Source organism: Lepisosteus platostomus, chromosome 1, assembly GCF_059453375.1.
Source record: "Lepisosteus platostomus isolate fLepPlt1 chromosome 1, fLepPlt1.hap1, whole genome shotgun sequence".
NCBI lineage: Eukaryota > Metazoa > Chordata > Actinopteri > Semionotiformes > Lepisosteidae > Lepisosteus > Lepisosteus platostomus.
In genome coordinates this window covers 39,324,061-39,332,477 of record NC_142611.1, presented here as the reverse complement: position 1 = coordinate 39,332,477, position 8,417 = coordinate 39,324,061, and the positions used below count along the sequence as shown (strand labels likewise).

At 36.4% G+C, this 8,417-nt stretch overlaps 1 protein-coding gene across 2 annotated transcripts in view; it reads left to right on the top strand.

Moving 5' to 3' along the window:
• Positions 1-209: 209 nt before the first annotated feature.
• The window catches only part of c1qtnf7 (C1q and TNF related 7), a 14,147-nt gene continuing 5,939 nt past the window's right edge, over positions 210-8,417 (top strand). Inside the window, exon 1 of one of the 2 annotated variants that reach the window (XM_088628327.1) lies at positions 210-556. The gene's annotated coding sequence lies outside the window, so the exon portion shown is untranslated. Of the gene's footprint in view, positions 557-6,897; positions 7,269-8,417 lie in introns of those variants that run through there. The other variant, XM_088628337.1, reaches the window with a different exon arrangement.

Sequence of the window (8,417 nt, the reverse complement as noted above, 5' to 3'; positions counted from 1 at the left end):
TGGACATCATTTGAAACACATGCAAACTTATCATTTATATATCATTTCTAATGTACATTTTCATTTTACGTGCATATAAGTATTCTTCATGTTTGGGAATGAAAGATATATTTGGTGTGGTAATGTTGGTGAAGAAGGAGGTTGAGTGATTTGTAAAATTTCTTCTAGAAATCGTACCGCACCAGTGAAGTCTGCTACAAACGGCAAAAACGGTCTCCTTGGGAAAAAACCTGCTGACCCAGTGCACAGTTGTTTTGTGTTAAGAAGTTTGGCTTAGGGGGCGGAGGAGAGTGGGAGTTTGAAATTGTTGCGCTGGGAAATTTATATTACAACACAAGATGAAGAAGAACAGAAGAGCAGAATTCCAGCTCCTCTACAACATATGAATACAGATGGTCCCCACAACTGAGAGGAAACATGGTTTCAGCTGGGAATCTCAACGCCTCTTTACAAAAAGGAGAGGAGACGTAAAGTTTTTCACAAGCACATCTGGCAACAGATGCAGACTTCACTGATTTCAACAATGCTGTTTATTTTTTCTCTTAAATATATAAAGGTAAGGATTTTGTTTTGTCTTATGGCCTAAACTTTTAATAACTTTATTTCAGAGATATATTTTAGATTAACCATATTAAATGCTACTATTTGATTAACTTCTGAAATTCTTCAAAACTTCCAATAAGTCTTTCTTTAAACAAGCCATGTTTACTTTCTAAAAAAGAAAAAAAATAATAAATTTTAAAATGTAGTAATCCAACTACACCAATTGTTACCCATTCTATGTTAAATTACCTACAATTGCTTAATTATTTCCAGACTGTGTTGTTCTCTTTATTTGTTTTTGGCGGTCTTTCCTTTTAGGCTGATATTCAAAGGATAATATCAGGGCCTGAGATAAATTTGGTTTGTACATAAATAAAATGCATGTTATGGTGTTATAATATGTGCAATTATTAAATGAAAATTTTCATGCAAACTTATGAAACGAGCCAAATTACGATATCAGTGCCTTCAACCTCTAAAGATTGGATTTAAAACAAAACAGGCTGCCAATAGCATATACGTATATTTAATTATTTGTATGTTCAAACTGTTTTGAGGTTTTGGTGTACTGTAAGTCTAATTTCTGGTGTAAGGACTGGATGGGCAAACACATCATATCAAGCTCTCTGAGTTCTTTCACATGGAGCTGTTTTGTGTCGTCTGAAGAGGAGAGGGTTTATGCCAGGAGAAGCCGATCTCAAAACTTCAGTCCCATCTTTTTGCAGGCCTTTGAACCTTACAATAAATTAATTACTGTGCTTGTCCTTATCTAACCCAGGTGCTGACGATCACTGCAACAAGCAGCAAAAACATACAATGAAATTATACACAAGTTAACTATCCCTGGTTCAGTATTTGCAATACTGTCAGGAAAGGCTATTTCTGCTTTACCTACTGTACGGATACAGGAAAACTGCATAGATCTATCTGGCCATTGAATGACAAAAATGTCCTAAAAATGTGCATCTGTTAGATTATTTATTGGTCTGTTTTACACACTGAGAATCCTATAGAGTTTTACCAGATTAAGTGGAGGATTGCTACAATTTATTGCCAAACTGCAATTTCACAGGGGTCTGCTCAACATCTGCAGAGCTTCTCTGATTGTGCGTCACCACAGGAATCCCAATCACAGTCAGCTAATGACATAGTCTAGGCTTACAATGGCAACGTGAAGATTGGATGTCTGGACCTGTGGTCTGAATTTACTAATTGAGCTACTCAGGACTCCAGTAATCGAACAGTTTGAAGAAGAAAAAGGAATAGTGAAAGATATTAGTCAAATACATTTAATATGAACAATTTATTAAGAAAAAAATAATTGAGTGTTTTTTTTAATCAATACAAAGCTGAACAAAAGAAATGTTACTTTCTGAAATCTCTTTTTAATTAGCAGGTTTGCTTTTATTTTTTTTTCTCATTTTGAAATTGCTCTGTTAAAAGTTACTGTCCCACCACAGCTTTACAAGAAGATGGCATTTGATTTTCAAATTTATATAAATGTCCTAATAATGAGCAGTCCAAAAAAAACCCCATTGAGATGTCCAAATGTTACAGACAGCTGCAGAAGAATTTGATGTTAATGTGTTTGGGTCCATATTCATAGCTTTGTCCTATCATAGTTTACAAAATATGACGGAACAGAAAAAATAAAAAGACAAAGGTAAAAAATAGGTAAGCAGCAGGCTGTACTGTACTGAATTCTCTGAGAGTCCCTGTCTGTTCCTGTTCTGTCTAGTGTTATAAAAATCGGATGGATCAACTATATTTTGTATAGTCTATTGTGAAGTCAATAATGTCACACTAAAGGACATGAACTAATTTCACAAATGTGCAACAGTTGTAAAGAATTATCTTTGTTCCCTGTTTCTCAAAAGCATGAAAGTTGTTAACTTGAAGCGCCAGAAATACAGTATATATTATTTTTATTTCATGACATACATATATTTTCAATTAGACAAATAACATGTGATCCATGTCTGTGAGTATTGTCTTCCTAAAGATTGTTGTTTATTTCTCACAAGCTCTGTTGCTATGGAATCTTCTGAAATATTTTTCAGGAAACTGCCCTGTCAGATGTTAGAAACACTAAATAAAAAATAGTTCCTGCAGGGCCAAAGTAAATCCTAGCATATCTCTTAAAGACCTTTAATTATTTATTATCCAAAAAGGTATACATAAAAATCATCTCTCAAATTAGGCAGGCTTGGAGTCATGGTTGTGTATAATTCATTCTTTTTCAACACGTGTGAAACAATTTGGTTAAAATATGTTTTTAATTTGCTGTTATGAGATCACTGGAGACAGGGTAGTTCTCTGACTTTATTTAGATTTAGTGCCCAGGATTTCTTCTGTACTGTTATGTCATCAGAGAAACTCAGCCAGACATCAGGGCGTAAAACTTAAATACGTATTCCTCATTAAACTCGAGTCACCACTCCTTTCTTGTCTTAGAGACTTGGAAATTACATTAGTTTTTTTTTCAGCTCCCGCATTGTCTTATTAAAAAAAACTGTAAAATGTGATACGTTAGTTATTCGCTAAGAATGTCTTTTTGTCACACTCTACTTCAGTACCCAAAAATTATTTCATCTCCTGCTGGACAAAATTCAGTCTCTCCCTTCCCCCCAAAAAAACAGGATCAATAGTTTGTTGAACCATTCTTTTATTTTATTTTCAAGGGTGTAATTTCTTGTAATTATTGCTTTCTCAATACAAATATATTACTTTAATTTTATTATTTTAATTTAGAGTTGCTGTTTTGTCACAATTCATATGGAGTACAAAAGGAACATTCAAGAGGTGTGAAAAACCTAATCTTGTCCTGTTTTCCCTTCTCACATATACCACTTGTGTAGCATTCTTGTTTGCAACTTTCATTGTACATGATACTGTTCTGCATTTACTCTCACCAGATAAATACCTTGCTCTGTTGTTTCTTCTTACTTATGTTTGACAGAAATCAAACAGCAGTGGTCCTACTGACTCAGCAAGCCAGTGAACTCCAAACTGGCTTGAAAACCAAGAGAAAACACAATTCTCCCTGCAATCATTATTTTCATGGTACCTTCCATCTGCCTTTAAAGTCACAGAAGTTTTCTTGTAACTCTTCCATCTTCAGTCCTGGGCGCCGTGTCTCTTCTTTTTCCAAGACAGCAACCCCAATGCATGCACAAGCCGGGAAATTACTTGCTCACTGGAGTTGCCATGCTGTCCTCCTTCTCCCTTGTTTCATTATGACGATGCCACAATCCACAGAGCTCCACCATAGCCATACCCATCCTCTGTCTCATCTCACTGTCTGTCCTCCCTCCCAATTCACTCCTTGGCCCCTTTGTCATTTTTCTCTTCTTACCTTCTCTCTCATCGTCAGGTGTCCCAAAGCCCAAGCAATGATAAGTCTCCCCCACCTCCCTTGCCACACTCATTCGTCTCTAACTGTAAACTGGTCTCTGTCTCTCTTTCATTTCCTGGCTTGGACCCTGCCTGTTTTCCACGCTACCACATACCAGCTAGAAAGGGAGAACACATTTAAATAGAGAGGAGTGCAGCTGTCAGGTATCAGGATTGTAAGGAGTTACAACTGTCTCCACTCAGACAGTGGATTGGCTGAGTACCTTTCCCAGACTGTCCTAGACATCCTATCAGTGCAGCATATAAAAGAAAACACCAAAATGTAGCAACCACACATAATCTTATAAATGAGGTGTGTGTCATATGAACTGATCTTCAGTTGTACATTTAATAGCTTAGCATACTGACATCTAACATCCATCTACAGGTACATCTGAAATTTGGGAAATAACTTTTCTTGAAGTCCTCAGTAAAACAAAAACAATAAAGAATGAGCAATGAAGCATTTTTATTAACAGTGTTCATTTGATTATGGAGTAAAATATACAGTACAGTAACACTCTACTCACAGGTAGAACTTGACATTTGATTTGGATAGAGCCTTCATGTGTTTAAAATATTTCCAAAAAATTTGTGTATGTAGTAGTGTATATTTATCACTATATTTAACAGATAGTGTAGAGAGTTTTCTTTATTTTCGAAACAAAGGAAGACTTGTAGTGCTTTTTATAGAAAATACCCATATTAGTTCCCATAATAATGTGACATCTTCTTATACAGTATGTACAGTATGTACTGTATACTGATGGAAAAAAGAAATGCAACATTTTCTGGAATGAGAATACTATAGTTATAGCTTATGTACTTTCACAAAAAGTTGTTGATTTGTTTTAAGCCTTCTGACCAGCAAGACAACTTGTGTAGTGAGGCATTGCAACTTGCCAATCACACAAAAGCTCGTTAGATGCACTTTAACCCAACGAGATCCAGGTGGAACAATGCCTGATCAGGTCACCTTTAAAAAGGCATTAATTCAAAAGCTTAGGTCACGGCAGGAAAAAGGCCACACTTAGTCAGTTTTCTGTGCATTCCAAAATGCCACAAATGTCCCCAGAAGCAAGGGAGAAGGCAATTGGCATATCGCAGGCAGGCATGTCATGTGCCAGCGTTGTCAGACACTATGGAATAAGTTGCTCCACTGAGTCCCGACTGCAGAGAAGGTTTCAGCAGACCAGCAGGACAGATGACTGTCCAAGATCTGGTTGCCCTCAAGTGACCACACCAGAACAGGACCAACACATCAGAATGGTCCATCTGAGAAATCGTTTCAGATCTGCCACCCGTACTGCTGCTTAAACAGCCGGCAGACACAATGCCCGCACCAGTGACAGGACAGTGAGGCTCCATACTGCTGGTTTTAGACCTAGGCAACCTGTCAGAGGCCCTCTGCTCACATGTCCTAGATGTCACACCTGACTGCCTTGGGCCAGACAGAGGATGCGATGGTCCCGTCAGCAGTGGCATCAGGTCCTCTTCACTGATGAGACACTCTTTAGCCTGTTCCACAGAGACAGGAGGGCCAGGGTATGGAGGAGGAAGTTTTGCGTTTCTTTTTTCCATCGGTATATAATTTCTTATCTTGAACTAACAAGAACTAATAGTGAACATGAAAACTGTATAAGTGTACATTTGCATCACACACACCATACAGTAGATTCTGTCGTTGGAATTCTTCCTTCGGACTTAGTCTTTCTTCTGTCTCATATCTCTTTGCTGTACAATCCAGCTCATCCCACAGAATGTTCAATGAGGATCAGGTTTGGAGATCCTTAGTATATCTCTCACTCTCTCATCTCGCAAGAAAGTCATTGTTACACAAGCAGCACGAGGAAGTGCATTGTCCAGCTGGAATGTTGTCATGTCAGGAGTTTACAGGGAGGGCAGCAAGTCAAGTCCAAGGCCATCAATCACTATGAGTGGAGTTCTGTTGTGACTAAACACTCCCGATCAGACCACTAGGAACTTCGTTCATACTGGCACAATGTCATGACCTGAGGGCTCCCAAATAGTGGTATTTCACTGGTGGATAGAACTTGGCTGTAACATCTTGCCAGGTTAAACATAACAGATTGTAAATGCCCAGACAGCATTTACAGCAGTGGTGTGCTGACATAGACCAGCGTCTAACATGGTGATGGCACAAAAGCATTGTGCTCTTGATAAGCAGGGCATATGGGTCCCTGTCGGTTTTTTTCTTTCTTGATATTCACCAAGTTGTACAGTAAATTCAACATTGCTTTTCATGATTCACTCAAGTCACTGAATTATTTGCTCAAGTGTGACTGTAATGAACGATCAATTGCTCAAAATGATGGCAAAAACATTTAATCGGTATCCAAAATCCATGCTTTTATAAAAAAATAGATTCATTATGTTACATATTTTTGATGCACAGTACATAAAAGAAAACTGACATTTAAAATAACAAAATCAAAAGATCACTTAGCCTGGTTCAAGACCTTAGCATGAACTGTGGACCATGGCTTCCACTTCTAGTTTTGAGCTGTAGTAATTCTTTCCAGTAGTTTAAAGTATGATTCATAATTATTTTTGACAGAATTTCCATGTTTCCAGTTCTTTTAGGGAAAGATAGAATAACATTCACATTTATACATCCCTTTCCCATGGATGAGTTACATTTTGTGTTATGGGATGCTTATAAGTGCAAAGGTCAGGGAATATTGGCAGAGACAAAACAAGAGAGCATTCATATTTTCCCATGATAAATGAGTTTCCTTTCCTTAATGGGTTTCATTTGAAAGAAAGAAAATTACAATTCATACATTTTCTGTTCTCATCTGTAAAGAAATATACTTTACCTTGTATTTTGTAATGTATTCATTAAAACTACAGTTGTTAAAATATTGCAAGGTGAGGTCAAAGTAACCTACTCTGCTCTATTTTATAACCTCCATCCCAAATGAGTTCTCTGATTTCATGATAAGGCTGGTTGCATTTGTACTGATGCAGTTTTCAAGACTATTATGTTATTACTAAAGTATGCATTCGCTAACAAGCCAGAAATCATGTGCAACTTATTCACATTGTAAGCTTTTACACAAGATTTGGGTTGTCTCGTACAGAGCACATGTGGTTGTTGATAAAAAATCAAGACGCATTGTTGCTCTTTTTTTTAACATCAAACACTGAAGACAGTGAAAATATTCACACCTAGAAAAGAAGAAGCAGGATATTACTATTGTACATTGGGAGAGAGAAGTCATATCCCACTGAGAATGCTGAGGAAATATTTTCTTAGTAAAGTCTAACATCAGGCTGCATGTAACAACTTTTGGCAAGAGTAACACACGGTATGTGATTTTAGTCTATCTGTTTCTATTATTTCTTTTGCTTTTGAAAATAATAAAAAGAAAACCATTTAGGGAGTCCAGATTTGACATGGTATGATCCTTGAGGGCTATGTTTATTATTTTAAGTTGAGCTGAAACTTCAAATATCTATCCGACGGCAAAATTACTGAAACATTTTATTATTTGTTTAGACAGCAAAAAGGAATGATGATGATTCATAGTGCAAGCTCTTTAGAATTTGAAGTAATAAAACTATAACACTATTGACTATGTCAGGGAAAATTCATCACGATTCTCATTTTATCAGCTCTTATAAGGGGATTCACAATGTTATACAGAGGCAAACCAAAATAAGTATTCCCCAACAGTGTCCACATGTGATGATAAAATTAAATTTCTTTAGTATATAAGACCCTGTGTTAGTTTCTACTGTAAATGATTAGCAAGGCCAAGATACTAAAGTGTGGAATGTATTTGTTCCTTTTTGACTTTTCTGCATATGTTTCTCTGAGCCAAACTGTTCATTTCAGCGCAGCAGTGAATAAACATACATTCCAGTTTTTTTCATACTGTACCTAGATTCCATACCAGAGTTGCGCTCCTTCTGTATGTACTATTCATTGACCTTCCTGTTTAGCTACAAATGTGTTACACCTTGGAAAAGTAAACTAATAAAAGCTGGCATTAAATAAGCAGGCATGTTTTTGATTAAAAAAATCAATTATTTGCTTCTTACTGATAAGTATTTGATGAATAATGACAAAAATATCTTTATGTTATTTTGCAATTACAAATGAGACAAATACAAAAGATAACTGATCTTAGTAGTATGAGAATTATATAAAGACTATATAATTAATTTATAGAAGACAAAAAGGCATAACAGCTTACTATTGGAAAAATGCAAATACCATAAATGTTTGTGTTATCAGGATCCAGATAACACCTGGGACTATATAAATACAGTAAATAGCTGATTTACATTTGAGATGTTAATGATCCATACTGTATATTTTGGTGTTTTATTTTCATTTCATTAATCGTTGAAACGGTGGCAGAGTTATTAGCATTGCTGTCTTGCAGTGCTGTGGCCCTGACTTCAGTTCTAGATCTAGGGTGCTGTTTGCGTGGAGTTTGTATGTTCTCCCT